This window comes from Boleophthalmus pectinirostris, unplaced genomic scaffold (genome assembly GCF_026225935.1).
Source record: "Boleophthalmus pectinirostris isolate CB_2022bp ecotype Guang Dong unplaced genomic scaffold, ASM2622593v1 HiC_scaffold_21, whole genome shotgun sequence".
Taxonomy (NCBI): Eukaryota; Metazoa; Chordata; class Actinopteri; order Gobiiformes; family Gobiidae; genus Boleophthalmus; species Boleophthalmus pectinirostris.
In genome coordinates this window covers 20343839-20359663 of record NW_026571175.1, presented here as the reverse complement: position 1 = coordinate 20359663, position 15825 = coordinate 20343839, and the positions used below count along the sequence as shown (strand labels likewise).

Sequence of the window (15825 nt, the reverse complement as noted above, 5' to 3'; positions counted from 1 at the left end):
TAGTGGCTTATCGCATTCATTTTCTCTTCAACTTTTCTGTTCAATGACCAACAGATTCATGGACATGACACGTGAGCTCACCCATTAAAAGCCCCCTCTCCCCCACTGCCTGCACGTGCTCCCCCCGTCTGCACGCGCGTCTCCTGCAGGGGGCGACATTACCCAAGCGGTTCCTCCGTTCACGCATGCACCTTGGCACGTACGCCGGCCTGTGAATCCTTCGCTGCGCTAGCTCAGCCTCTGCCTCTGCTTTACATCCACACATTTCCTCCACACATTCAGACCTACATAATACCACACCATGGCACCACCCTGAGTCCGTGCGGCTCGGCGCTGCTCGGCCTGGTTCTTCTCGGCCCGTGTGCTTGTGATGGCGGAGGATTGTTTGAAGTGACCGAGACCTGCGCCTCATCTGGACTTGGTCACGGTCTGTAGTCAGCAAAATCCGCCCGTGTTCAACCAGCAAGCAACAAGTATCCTACATGACGGGCTTTAGGCTAAACAAAAATACAATTCACACTTCTTATACATACTTCTTGTACTTCACATTATGTTTACCTCGTTAAAATTATGTTATGATCACAAAAGAATTGAATAACACTTCTTAGTTTACAAAAACGAAAACCACAATCTAAGAATCACAGTCACAGTGCTTGCTTGGAAATGACCGTGTCTAAATGTATTTATTCAAATGCATTCAAACTAATTAGGCCAATTTTTGTAATAATTTTAACCCAAAAAAATCTTAAGGTCTGAGTCTGGACACACCTATTAGCAAACAAATGACCTTTTAATTTGGTGGATCAAATCTCAACAATTAAGAATGATTTTTTTCAGATACAGTGTGTTATTTTCTTATGAAACTGCGTGCTGTCTTATTTTGTGCCAACCTTGTCTTGTAACGTTGCCTATTTATATTTTCCCTTCAGGTTTCAGATTTCTTCATGAAGATTATGAAACGGGCCCTTTTTATAATCACATGCACCGTTGATTTACAAACTCCCTGGACTTGTTCTCGAGGCGTGTTGAGCGACCACTCCTCCACTCCTGCACCATTTCTTCTATCCTGCTACTCCCTCCAGAACGAAAACATCAGCCATCTGGTCCAGGGTTCAAAGGTCAACTCTCAGGCTGGTAATGAGGATGGCGTCGCTAAGGGGGTAGACACGGGAGGGGTGGGCGAGATTGTGTGTATTTGTATGGATGTGTGTGTGTGTGAGGCGGCTTCCTGAGTGTGCATTAAACATTAACGACCAGGGGGAGAGGAGACACAGAGGCCTAAAAAGGGAGTAGGTATACAAGCACCATGCATAAAGGTAACACGCATAGATAGAGGCAGACACATGCAACGGTATATAGGTCATATGAGATGAAAAATGTGCTTCAATTCTGTATAGTAAAGTTTAGGGCTGGGCAAGTAATTTTTTAATTGCCAGTGATATTGTTGGAGGTTTTAAATAAAGATGGCCAATCCTGTGTCCATAAAATCAAGTGGTTTGGAGCAGGATTTGGATTTTGTAGAAATACATTGGGCTGTTTTTGTGAGATTGCTTATAATCCAGAAGAATTGACGGCCGAATGACCTCTGCCGATATTTTTGGGCCGATTTTGGTTATTTTTCCCAAATTGTGTAATTAGAATTCAGTACAAACACATCTGCAATCTTGTTGTCACATCTTTGCATTACCCTCTTTAAACATAAGTGTTCAATTAAAGCTTTATTCATACATTTTTCTTGAATATTTAGGCAGCTGGTTGGACCAAACAAAATAATGGCTGCTGAAGATGTAAGGCCGATAATCCATTAGCTAAAAAACTAATAATTTCAAGTTTATCATGTTCATGGCATCAATACTGGTTTTGAAAAGAAAAAGTAATCAAATCAAAATCACACTGACTTTACTTTATTACCCAGCCCTATTAAAAGCACTGTTACCTTTAGGACACAAAGAAATTATTGTAGTGACAGTAAAAATAAAAATTAAACATTAACTTGAGTCAACTTTACAACCACTTTACATCTTATTACTCTCACTGTGATGATCAGTTTATAGGACGACTGATAATATGATTTTTTAATTATTTGCATGGCTATTTATATCAGCCTTGCACTGAAGTAGTTTTTTTTTGTCCCCCACAATTGTACAGTCGCTATAACTGATTAACGGCCTAATTGTCCAAAAAGGTTTACTTAACCCTAACAAAACTCACTTTGCTGGTTAGTTTCTTGCTTCCAAAAGTGTGTCTCCTCTGCTGTTTATTGACTCTAAGCGTGGAGCACATCAATATCTATGGTCGATGGCAGAGCAAAAGGAACAGTGGCTATAGACAAGTTACACATTCATGCATTTGAAGGACCCACACTTCCTCCAACAAATCTCATAATTAGTTCCACTTATTTTCTGCCATAATTGTGACGATTTCCTAGTTTCCATAGTGTGCAAATCTATGCAGTCATGTGATGGAGGGAGAAAAATCCCCCTGTGACTTCTATTCGCAGTGTAATAATGGCAACATTCTTATGTGTGGTGCGGAGAACTAACACATAAACACTTATAGGCTTCTGTGACCTTAAGACTTGGTTGCGTTGTTGCCATAGGGATGCTAATGATGTTAACTGTAGTAGTAAAGTTTGTTGCTGAACACATTGGAGGAACATATGGAGTAAGATATAATGCAATGTTTTAATTTGCATTTACATTGAATCGCCAGGCTTATGTATTCAGTACCATAGTGTAAAGCCCCATAAGGAATGAAAAAGGAATAAAACAAATATTTGGCTCACAGGCAAATACCAGGGACGAATCCAATCAGTACATTAGTGCACTGCAGCCATTTTCCTCTTAGAGTCATGACTAGACATTTCCATGTTCATTGAAATGTTATTAATCAATAATTACTTACTTCAATACAGTGTCAAGCTGTCCACCAACAATCCAGTCCCTCCTCTATTTCCATGCTGGGTTAAATAGATAAAGAAGAGCATTTGGCTTAGAAATAAATACATTTCACATGCACAAGTTGTCCTATTTACTTGTAGTTTTGTGGTTCAGCTTTGTGCACTTTTAAAATATATATTCTTTTCTTGAGCCTCTCCACTCCTCCTGACTGATATTTCTGTCTGCAGATCTTGTTGAAATTCAGGTGGTGGGTAGAGACACCTCCTCAGCCCACAGGAACTCAAATTGTTTGCGAGCACCATTCTGTGAGAGGCAGCTTTCCAAATGCTTCATGCGCCCGTCATAAGGTACTAAATATCACAGCGATGCCGAGCTTGCGTTAGCATGTGTAATGTGTATCGATCCTCATTTTAAAGTGCAGGCATTAATCTCATTCTCCAGAGAGTAGCGCACAGTTTACTTTTTGGCAAAGGCTGGGTGAACGGAGTTTGTTTGACAATCCCAAAGAAATTAAATGCATAACTCTCTCTGCATCCAGTAGCTAAATGCTGTTGAGAAAATTATGTTGTATAAGCTTTACTAAAGAACCACTTAAGATTTTATAAAATTTGCCACCCAAAAGCACTGCATAAGATGGCTGTGTTTTAAGATGGTCATTGTACAGAAATTGAATACAATCTCAGTGTGTGTCAACTGTGTCTTTTGTGTTTATACCAGCCTCAAACCAGGTGCCCGATCATCATCCAAATCAAGAGGAAGATAATAATGTGATGTGATTTCTAGAATAAAAAATACAATTACACGCACACATCAACACGGGAAAATATGTAACAATTGATGATGTAATGAACGTATCAGGTCCTAAGCAAACAATTAACCCTAAAGAGACTGTAGTTAAAGCTACAGTGTGTGTGTTTTTTTCCCCAAAATATTAAATTAAAATAAATCTTTTTTTATTTTGGTATTGGTTATTGCACACAACAACTTGGAAAAACATGCGTCCCTACTCTGAGCGAACTTGCATCTCCACAAACCTGACTCTTCTTTGGCCTGGATGAGGGCCTCCTCCTACTTGTTTCCATGAAAATGTTGTTTCTTTGGCTATAATCTTGTACAGTATGGTGTGTATATATGTTGCCAAATTCAACAGAATACTTCCTACAGTTATATGTTTACACATTTAAAATATTGCCTGCATAAAGACAGCTAATTTGAGTGTTTTATCCGAGGGGGTCTTTTGGGGTCTGGTTCTGCAGTGAGATAGGCCCGACCCGAGGCTGTCCCTTGCTCAGACAGTGACAGATCATGCCGACTCAGTGTCTGGGCCTCTCCTCCTCCCTGTGCTGCACTCCTCAGTGTTTATGTGGGCCGACTGTAGCGTGAGCGCGTCCCACACCGCGTCCTGATTGAAGGAAAACAACATCAATTCAGCCCTGACCCCCGGCGCTCACAAATCCACCAGACTGTTTGCTGCTGTTCACTCACTCATGTTGGGTTTCCGTGCTTCTTGGGGACATTACATTGACTTACATTCATTTCCTCGAGACTGATCCTGACTCTAATCTTACTTACCTAACCTCACCCTAAACCTTAACCTATTTTAACTCATATCTTAACTTGGCGACCTAATAATCAAGGATGTACTTCGCTTTACGATTACTGACAGGTCCCCATAAAGTGAGAATGTATCCAGGTTTTAGCCCCCCCCTTCTCCCCCCCACCAACACAGAAATGAACAGACCATATTGCTGAGTGCATACAGTATGTGGACTTTATGTTGCACTTTATGTTCTGCACATTATTGTTTTAGTACTAACAGCGCTCCCTGTAAAATGAATACATACATATGATGGGTTGATTCTTTTAAATGACATTACTTTACTATTGTGTTGCCTTGTGTATGGTCCTTGAAGCCCACATCTACAAAGACAAAAACGGTATAACCACAGAGCCTATACTTACACAAAATGGGGAATATCTGTGAATGGGAAAACCCTTATTTTTTTCAGCAACAAAAATCATAATCATTTATCCCTAAACCAAAGGATCCCAAGTCCATGTTTGGCTCTATATTCTTAGCATGGTCTTCCAGAGGTCTGTGCCCTCAGAGTGCTTCTAGTTTTCTTTGTTTTATCAACGCTTTGCCTGACTGTCTGGAGGAGGCCATTATTTTCCACAGATATAAATATTCTCCCCTCAACTCCACACTCCCTTTGAGCTCTTTTAGGGGGCTCTTTCTCCTCCCTTTGGCCCAAATACTCCCCCTAAAACCCTGCCGCTTTGCCCCAGAGAGCAGAGGTCCCCGCAGCCCTCTTCCCTCATCACTCCTGGTTTGATACTGCATTTTGTCTCACCACTCAGAGGCTAAAAAACTCAGGGGAAGACTTTGAAGATGCTGTCGAAAAGGCCAAGTCTATGACGAAGATCAATTTGTAAGGTTAAAGGAACATCTGTGCACACTTTCAGGCTGCGCTCATTCGACTAGTAAATAATTCAGAGGATGTTGTTATGTGAAACTGATAGGGCTCGGCCTTTATAAAGCTCGAAGTCTCATTTAGACAAGTCAATACATTGCAAAGTGCGTTATAACAGTCCTATACTCATGGCTGTATAGCTGGAGGCAGATTGAATTGATTTAGTAATTGACAAATTGACAAAAGCTTCAACTTTTTCTGCTAGGTTCTAAAACTGAAACCATCTTATAGTATATGCTTAATATCTTTTTAATAATTGTGTCCTTAAGCCACCGAATCAGTGTTGCCTGTGTGAATGAGAGAGGCAGTTAGACCAATGGTGAATATTTAAACCAAGTATTGGATTTGTATCAAAACTATTTTTACTCATAGTCTCTTGCATGATTTCAGTTCAAATAGATCTGACTAGTATCTTAGCTTAGTGGTGTCGTGTTTAATGCTGTGCGATGGAATATTCAGGCAAAATAATAACATCTCCATGGAGACAAGAAGGAGGAGGACATCTCTGCAGAAAAGTTACATGTACAAAGTTATAAAATCTGAAATACCAATGCACTGGTGAAAGCGTCAATGGAGTAAAGTAAAAACTTTAAGCTAGGTTCAAGTCCTTGTTATAAAACTGTTTATTTCATTAGTTTCTTTCTTTCTGGTTTACTTGAGCTACCCAAATTTACTCCCCCTCTTCTCTTTTTTGCAGATGTGTAGATGGATGAGGCCTAGATGGTGTACCTCTCAGTCACCCAGTAAGTGTCCTCGGGGTCACCTGGAATAAAAACTCCATGTGTCCAGACCCTTTTCCTAACACGTGCACTAACTCACGCTCTGCTAGTGGAGGCGACATTGTGCAGACTTGACAAAAAAAGAAAGTACAAAAAAAACTTGGATGGTGATGTAGAACAGTCCCACCTCCCACACTCCAAACATAGGCATTACGAGGTGTCCCGGGCTGAAGACAGACGATGAGGGTCTGGTTAGGATTAGACCATAACATAACCCTATAGCTGCGTCTCAAATGTGTATGGCTATCTTTCATCCACACCTGTTCTAGCTCTGATTTGTACAGTAGCCCTCTCAATAAGGAGTGATAAAATTACCTTTGAACCTCGTTTTTATTTCACTGGTGGAAATTTAGTAGCAGCAGGGATCTAGACCATCATAATATAACATTTATCTACTGCTGAGAAGTCATTGAGAAGCAAGAAAAAGTAGTGGGTTGATACGTGAGCCTAAAGCAACTCACTGGTTGTTTATAGTCAGTAGAAAGAGTAGAAAATGTATGCATTTTGTATTCTGAATACTTAGTTTCACATTTAGCTGCATTATATTATATTATAGTGTAGTGTAAAAAGCTCAACATCATTAATTAGAGGAGGAAAATCACACATGCCCAGATGCTTTTACATTACTGAAACAAGTAACACATTTAAAGGCCCCATATTACACTATTTTCTGATCTGTTATTTTTTGATCTCAGCTCAAATATGCAGGAAACATGTGAATGAAACAAAACACAGCACAGTCAGTTTTATGTAGTATATTACTTTTAAAAAACTTTTTAGGGCCACGCTCAGTGCGTTAGAGTTGTTGTAAGTGGAAAAATCAAACTACATGCAAAATGTGGTCATGAATGCATACAACCTTTGAGAGTATAAAAGTATTTGTTCCTTGTTTTACATGCATTTTAATTGCATCAGCGCTTTTTTGACTAATAGAACTATAAAATTTGAAGTAGTTACAAGTATGCTTTTGAAATCTTGCCATTAGATTATGCCTTTTCACTTTTTCAGCAATGACCTTTGTTTAAGTGACTTCATCTTTAGCTCCCCACATCTGCACTCTCACAAAGCGGCTGCCCCTGCAGGAAGTGGTTACATTTTGGGCTTTCTGGTTTGACATGCCTCTCCTGTCTGCATGTGTGTGAGTGCACCCAGGATTAGGAGCTGAGGCCCTGCTTGAGGTATCAGAGACAGACATGGTCACTCCTTTCTTTGTCTTTCTGTGCAGCTTTACCCCCGCCCCATTCGCTCCCCAGTGGCCCGGTGATGGATTGCAGACCGCAGGGGTGAAGGTGGAGAGGTGGAGGGGAGGTGCGGCTGCTGTGTTTTCGGGTGAAGTTTTTGTCATGCGAGCGAGCTAGCGGCGGAGGTGAGTGGTGTGAAACCTGTAATGATGAAATGAGTCACTAATCACAGTGATTAAAGGCTTGATGAGGGGGCTGGCTCTGGGACGGTGCTGTGAGCTGCACTGTCTCCAACATAAAGACCAGGCCAAATGTGTTACCATAGTACATGACCAAGGCAGGTTTTAAAATGGCTTAAAATGTGTTCCTTAAAACAAGTGCAGGTTAATAATATGTGGTATTATTGACTCACAATTAGCTGTGATTAAATAAGTGTAAGAAGACACACTTCACCTGTTAGGCCATCAGAGTCAAATAGACAAAAATACGAGAAATGCATACAATTAAAAAATATAGAATAAAAGTCATTAAAGGAAAGATAAGTTCACAATCTGTACAAAAAATATAGGACAAATGGTATTAAAGGGGACATTAAAGGCTAACCTTAACTTAAACTTATCCTTAAATTAATCAGAACTGTACTGGACTCAAATCAGTGCAGTCGGTGCAAAAAGTGCAACCAAAATAGGAATAGAGCAGATGTATTTTATCTGTGAAATTTTTTTTTCAATTATAGAACCCCTTTTTAAGTGTTAGAGAGCCTCTTATATTTAATTTTCCCCAATTCATTTCATAATCACCTTTCAAAAATATACTGAATATGAGAGGTGTTCAAATGTCTCTTATTATACACATGCAAGGCCCATTGAAAAGGCCTTACTCAATGGATATTGATTAAATATGCCCCCACCCCCACCCCCACCCCCATTCAGACAATGCTCATGGTCATCACACTGACCACACAGGCTCCCACCATATTAAATGAACTCACTGCTTCTGTAACGGTTTGTGGGTTTATGCTCTCTCACGTCACCATCACTTACAATAGAAATAAAGCCCCGCACATTACACTTCAATTAACCATTTAATATGGCCATTAAAAGAGTTCCATTTCAGAGCTGTATGATAACAGTTTGAAAAGTGATATAGGGTTTTATGGACTATACCTAATAAATCTATACAATAAAGACACCAGGGTGGTTGGGCTAAATGTGGTGAAATTGAAGTGTGTGTTTAATGAAAAAATACAATAACAAGAGAAGATAGTCATCAAAATCCTGGCATTAGATCTATATGGGGTCTTTTAGGCAATTTTCTTAACAATAGATCGTGAGGCCTTATATTCAAACGGGAATTGATGTTTTCATATGGTAAAATAAGGTTTCAGTCTAGAGACACTTGCTTGATGGTATAAAACGTGGAATATATATTTTTGTCATAGTTTTGCTGACCAGAAGATACAAACTAAACTACAAACCAAAATAATTATTGGAAAAATAATTGGTTATATTTACTTAATTAAATTTTTGACATTCCTTGTGTAACTTCTGCTAGATGGTTGTCACCTGGTTGTTTCCATAAATATTTTATTTTATTTTTATTTATTTATTTACAGTTATTACTCTGCCTTTAATGTTCCACAGAATGGTATTGCATGGTATTAAACTTGTCAATCTTCATGGAGCTAAGCAGGTGACACTTCAAGGCCAAGTTACAAGTCAGATCTGTGGACAGCTCAGATCAGAAACAATAAAATATTTTTTGAATTGATTAAATAACATAAGTTCCATAGCACACCTTTAACTTTATCTTCAACACATTAATTGCTAATAATTCTGCAACCTAATTCTAACCTAACCTAATTCTGCAACAGTACAAACGTAGGACCACATGGGGTCAACACACTGAACAGTTTTATTGTACATCCATTCATTTGCACAATATACTCAATAAGTGTTAGATCACATGTCCTGATACAGATCTCTACTACGCTTCTCAAATGCTGTCTATAAAAAAACACTTTCACAGGCCTCAGCTTACTTCCTGTGTTCACTCATACAAGAGAATATGAGCCAAACCACTGCACTTTCTGCACAGCTTCAGTAATGTTGTCTCAACCCGCGCGGCATCTATTTTCAAATGCCATGCACACAATAAACAAACATACTCTCACTCCACCAAAGTGGGTTTCTTTGTAGCACTTTTCTAAAAGTCAAAACAAATTACTCAAAAGTGGTGCATTGTGGAAAACATATTACAAATAAGTAACTCAAACCAGTGGTGGAAGGTAACAAAGTAAAAGTTGTACAGTACTTAAGCATACATTTTAGGTATCTCTACTTTACTAAGTAAGTGGATACTTTTTTAATTTTACTTCACTACATTTGAGAGCAGGTATTTGTACTTTATACTCCACAAATTTTTTTTACTGGACTGAAAAGTAATATGTTTTTTTTATGATAGTTTGAGATCTGCTGAAAAGACTGAAGGGTTTAATTTGAACACATTTGTAGTTTGAGCAAACAAAACTATGCAAATAAAATCAGCAAGAAAAAAAATGACAAAATCACTGCATTCGAAGCTTTATTAAACCTCAAAATATGCATTAAATAATTTTACTTTTTCAGTACATTTTAAAACAGGTACTTTGATACTTGAGGCAATTTTTTTCATGTGATACTTTTACTTTTATTTGAGTTTTTTTTTTTTTTGCTCTTTTATTAAAAATTTTGTATTTGTATTTAGTTTTATATTTAGACACAAACTGATGCAAACACAATCATTCCTACCACCACGACTTTCTACTTACATATATTTCATTCAGTACTACTATTATTACTACTTTTGCAGCTTTACCACAAACACCACAATTACTTATACTTAGATATAAGTTTCCATTGCTGTCACTTGTATTGCATTGGATGTCAGGCACATCATCTGCTCCTTTCATTGTACTCATTCAAAACAATTTTTGACTTATGTACAAATTTATGCTGCAAGAAAAGCCCTTTAAACTCAAACAGCGTGTTGTTTAGTTGAAACCCAGACACTCTATAGACTTGACAGACGGTCCTTTCTCACATGATCCAAAAATGAGAAACAGACTGTTGTACTTGTTTGCATGGACCCAGGACAGATGGGTTTAATATGACTGTTTTTCTTATAGACCAAACAGAACATTTTATAGAGAAAAGACAGGGCAGAGAGGGACATCACCCCAGAGGCAGTGTCATCTGAGGCCTCTCTCTAGTTCTAAGTATATGTATGATCACACCTTTTGGCTGAAACTGAAACAGTTTGGGGCTTACACATTTTATTTTGTTCATCAATGACAACACCACTTCAGTGTAAGTTTTCTGACAAAGTTACACAGTGCACTTTTAAAGGCCCTTTTATTACACAAAATTGACTCATGAGCTTTTAGTCATGTTATAATGCTGTTACTTCATCATAAACATACCTGGGGTTGTGTTTTGTTTCATTCACACATGTTTGAATAAAACTTTATTATTAGTCTACAATGCTCTGTTCAACCTTGTGATGTGATGAAGCAGTTTTCAAGTTAATGGCAACCTTTTACCTTTTGTTCATTGGAGATTGTCTGAAATGATGGGAATGATTCTACTGAAAGTGTATGGAGTTGAAAAACACAGTTGAGCAATTTCTGTATTAGCACATGTCATCACAAGGTGGAACAGAGTATTTTCCTTTTAAGAGAAGAACTCAGCCTAAATATGCAGGATTTGTGTGTTAAATATGCAAAACAAAACACAACTCCAGGTATGTTTGTGATGAGGAAACAACATTATAACATAGATCAGAAAATAGCGTAATATGGGCCCCTTAAATTCTTAGGGAAAACTATCAATACATTCACTCAATCACTCATTATCCATTACATTTTAGTTATTATTAACACATCAGTTTGTTAAATTGTTTTATAATATATCCCTCACATCAATTGGTCATAAGTCTTAAACTACTTTTAGGATATCAAAGTCAATGGTCAAAGCATCACAGGAGGAAGCTTAAAACAATACAGAAAATTACGGAAGTGGAATGGAGAAGCTTTGAGGCCAAAACAAAGTTGTAAAATGTATTTCCTATGATGTTTCTTGCTTTAAATGCTCAGTGCAGTTGTCAGCTGTGATCTGAGCAGCTTGTGTGTGTTGATAGAAGGCTGACCCGGGCAGAGCAGGAGAAATCTAATTCTTGCTCAAATTGAAGAGATTGTCAGAACTAAGCAGAGCTGACAGGAAAAGCCTTTATACTTTGTGTTGGACAGAGAAACTGAGATGCCCGTGTCCATTTAGAAACAAAACCATGGCATTTGAACAGCTTGGGTGATTTTGGTTTATAAGGAGTGGAGATCAGCAGGGATGCATGATTGTGAAAAACATATAAATATAATATAATATAAAAATTATCTGTAAAGGAAGAATAGACTGCTCACAATTGACTAATGTTTTGAGATTCAGGTTTTAAAAGCCACTGTACACTGTAGCTTTCCTCCATTTCTCTTTTGTGTGCCCATATCAGTCAGAACATAATAGATTTTTTATTGGTTAGAGTTATAATTTGAATCTTTTTTTTAAATTTTATTTATTGTGCAGCCCTTGTGTCATGGCTATTAAACAAAAACCTCAATATCAAACATGATAGTTGTCCCATTTATCGGTAGTGCATGAAGTTGCAACAATCCCATATTAGTATAAATATTAAGACCTCCTTCTATAATCTAGGAAATGTTCTTATGATACCTCTCCTATATCGGTCTGTGTTATGTTGATGCTGAGCTCTTCTCTTCATTTGAACAGATGGACGAGGCAGGACGGGTGAAAGGGGAAAAGCAGCAGAGCCACACGGAGCAGAGCCTGGACACATCACACTGAAGGAGAAGCGTCAGACAAGACACAGACACGGGCGATGAGAAATGGCCCACAGAGGAACACAGGTGAAGATCATCTCATTTGTCCAAACTTCACATCATTGCCGATTATTAAAAAGAAAAGCCCCCCCAGCCCCCTTTTATTTTTAATGAGTTGAAAATCAATTAATCCCTCCTAACACAGACATCGGGGTTTAGTCACTGTTTGAAAATGTGTAAGTTCTCCTACAAGCATTTTGTCTTGTCTTATTCCTGGATGTTAACAATACTTTCCCTGCATACTACAGCCATAAAAATAATGAAAAAAATTTTTAATAATAATGTTGGACGTATAAAATAATGATAACTATGACTGACAGTATAAATATTGCAATTATAGTAAGTTTCTCTATATATCTTTGGAGAAACACTTCTTCACATTGTACTTATTAGCCATTTGTAGCTACTTCGGGTCTTAGGTGGGTAACATTTTCTTATATTTGATGATATGTTTTGTTGACTAATGGCACTGTATTCTTATGTAACAGAATCACTTTATACTTGTTGGGAAGATTTTTCTGCAAAATACACAAACAAACTGCACATTAGCTGTTACAGTCAGATTCTGTTGTAGAAAAGTATAAATCTAAGTGCACTCAGTTCACAGAGAAAGGTCAAAAAAGAAGATAAAATCAGAGCAGAGAATGACTTTATAGAGACATATCAGATAGAGACACATCTGGAAAGTCAACACACAGTGTAGATTAGGCCTACATGCAGATAAAATCTTTGAAAACAATAATCTGGTCTTTTATGTCAAACATCAACATTGATTCATTTTCAGGAGGAAATATGTTGTTTGTTGCTAAAATAATTTGAACTTTTCAACGTTCCATTAGTTTGGGTTCACATCGAATCTGTGATTTGAAGGATTAAATGGAGGATTACATTTATTTCCACATCAAAGCAAAATGAAGCGAAACAAAATCAAGTGTTGCAGCTATAGTTGGATCCTAGACCTGATTCATGTACTTTGGATCAGATACAGACTGTATCTGGTCCAAAGTACATTCTACTGTCTCATGCAATATACTATCAATCATCTGTCATAAGTAACAGAAATTATAGAGACAGATAAGAGAAACAAACAGAGTGGAGCTGGGTAGTTTAACAAGATTCAAGAATCATAGGGGCAGAGGGACTCACCTTTTGTCCCTCTCATGTAATTCTCATATCTAGAAACATCATATAATACCTTTGTATATGAGTGTACAGTGATAAAACACAGAACTTTTTGTATGTTGTGGTCTGTTGTGTTCATTGAACTATGCAGTCCATACTAAATATTTGACCAAAGCACAATATATATTTTTTGTGAATAATATTTTATCTGCTTATTCAGAGTAGAGAGACAGATGCAGGACAAACCCCTATATTCCCTCTATAATTGCATTTGGCTGTAGTCAGTAGCCAAACACATTTCGTGGTAACTTTCAAATGATAATGCACGATCACTAGTTGGATTAAATCACCTCACTTTGCTGGGAATGTTCCTCCTGAGAACCACATTACCACGGTGATAAGGTCCTGCCCTTTCCTCTCTGCCCTTTGACCTTTGCTCTCTTCCAAGGCGGCATGAGCCCTGAGTCAAACAGAATCCCCCAAAACAATGACAGCAGAAATGTGTGATAAAAATAGATGGCGCTGCTGGGTCTGTTTTGCTTGAATTGGGCCTTTTAAGCAGGAGTCAGGACTTTGTGGTAACTTTTGCAGGAGGAGGTCATATTCTGTATGCTTGTTTTTGTTTTCTGTGTTTTTCTGTGTACCTCAAATGCAATCTCACCTGAAGAGTATGAAAAAGAATGATGAACAATATGATAATAAAATGTATGTCATTTTTTATGTAAATACCAAACTACAGTGTCATTTGGTTTCTTTGTAGGATTACAAATAATATCACAAAATTGTAATCTTTGTTGTCACTTGTTAAGTTAAAAAAGTACTGTGAAATATTTATGATAATCTTTAGAGACAGTTCAGGATTTTGCAATTATTATATTTTCCATTTTGTCAATATGAGGTCCTTGTTAAATAAAGGTACTGCATATGATGTATTTTGAAGATAAAAGAAACCATTGATGCAGTTGCTTTTCAGTGGCTCTAAAATATAATTTGCTTGAAATTATAAAAAATCTAGACCTAAGATAATGCTAATTTTAGTTTCGAAATTAAGTTCATTATTCATATTTTGTATATAGAGTATCTTCAGCAGTTCTTACTTATGACCTCTTCATTTATCATCAGTTTTGGCGCTGACAAAGGGTACTCCCATAGCTGATTTCTTATTTTAACTTGTCTACATCATGTACTGTGGCATGTTGCTTTATTATCAATGTAATTTTAAATTCTTGGTTTAATAATCGGTTTAAAAGATTTGCTGACCATACAGTTCTCTGGGCTATATAACTTTTATCTTATGGAGTGAATCTGTTCGGCAGGTAATAGACCCATTCTTTCAGTTACACCAATTGGAGACATCCCTAAAGGCGCATGTTTTGTTCCTCCTAAAATCACCACTCCAGATGCAGAGCTAGCGAGTAATTGCCAAATGTTTTTCTTGCATCCTGCGCCCAGATACAGGAGGAGAGTGAAATAATTGTTGAAGAGACATTACACTGAAGATGGAGCCAATACAATGAAGCCTAATGTTATGGTGACAGCCTGCAGTCTCCTCTATAATTTTGTCCTTATCCATTTTGTTTGTTTGCCTTTGTGTTTGAGCATACATGTATTTGGAAGAAAAGAATTTCCCACAATGCCATGCTTATAAGTGGTGGTAAACAATCACGCCATGCTCCTAATTTTGTTGTCACGATTTGAGCTGTATTGTGAATATATGTGTGTAAAGTGCTACAGCAATGGCACTAGCAGGCAGCGTGTGTATTATAATAAGTGTGAAAAATCTCATTAATGCTGTTCGGTGCTGCTATGGCTGAAGTCCCTTGTATTGTCACTTTTCTGGCGGGCCCCCGAGCGCTAGCTGGCTAACTAGCATCATTGCCATGGCGACCCCAGCAGCAGAGATGCCTTCCCCACTCAAACTCACACCTTACCCTCTCCCTTTTTGTGCTGTGACAAAGCTTGACAAACCGCATGTGACTCAGAGGGCTTAGCGCCGGGGAATTGTCAGAACGCCCCCCACCCCACCAAAACACCCCCACACCTCCCCAGCGCCTCCCCACTCCAACCCAAAATTCTAAATAAGTGGCCATAGTGATTTTTAATGATGCCATGGGGTGTGGAAGACCCCTCTGCTGTTAGAATGGTACAGGATAGCCCGAGCAAGTAGCTTCTCAGTTGGAAATTAAAATGCTGAAGGCGTTTAGTTTTTCCGTGTGATTTTCTTTCTCATTCTCTCTTTCTAATGTTATGCAGAGTTTAAAAAAAAATAAAAAATGGATCAGTAAAGTGTGTTTTGTCCAAGTCAAGATTGAACAAACTAGAACAAACTAGCACCTTACATTGTATTATTCATTCACTAGCTGGTTGTAAGTGTCTTATATAGCTACAGCCTGTCCAACCACTATAAGACAATTAGACCTACGTGTTCAAATATGCATTCAT

The 15825-nt window shown here is 38.0% G+C and overlaps 1 long non-coding RNA gene across 1 annotated transcript; it reads left to right on the top strand.

The window, feature by feature from the left end:
* The first annotated feature begins 261 nt into the window (after positions 1 to 261).
* On the top strand, positions 262 to 14116 carry LOC129410119 (uncharacterized). Its single transcript, XR_008632738.1, has 6 exons — positions 262 to 427; positions 930 to 1134; positions 3128 to 3247; positions 6072 to 6117; positions 7379 to 7519; positions 12152 to 14116. It is a non-coding gene; the product is annotated as an uncharacterized LOC129410119 (long non-coding RNA).
* The last annotated feature ends 1709 nt before the right edge of the window (positions 14117 to 15825 follow it).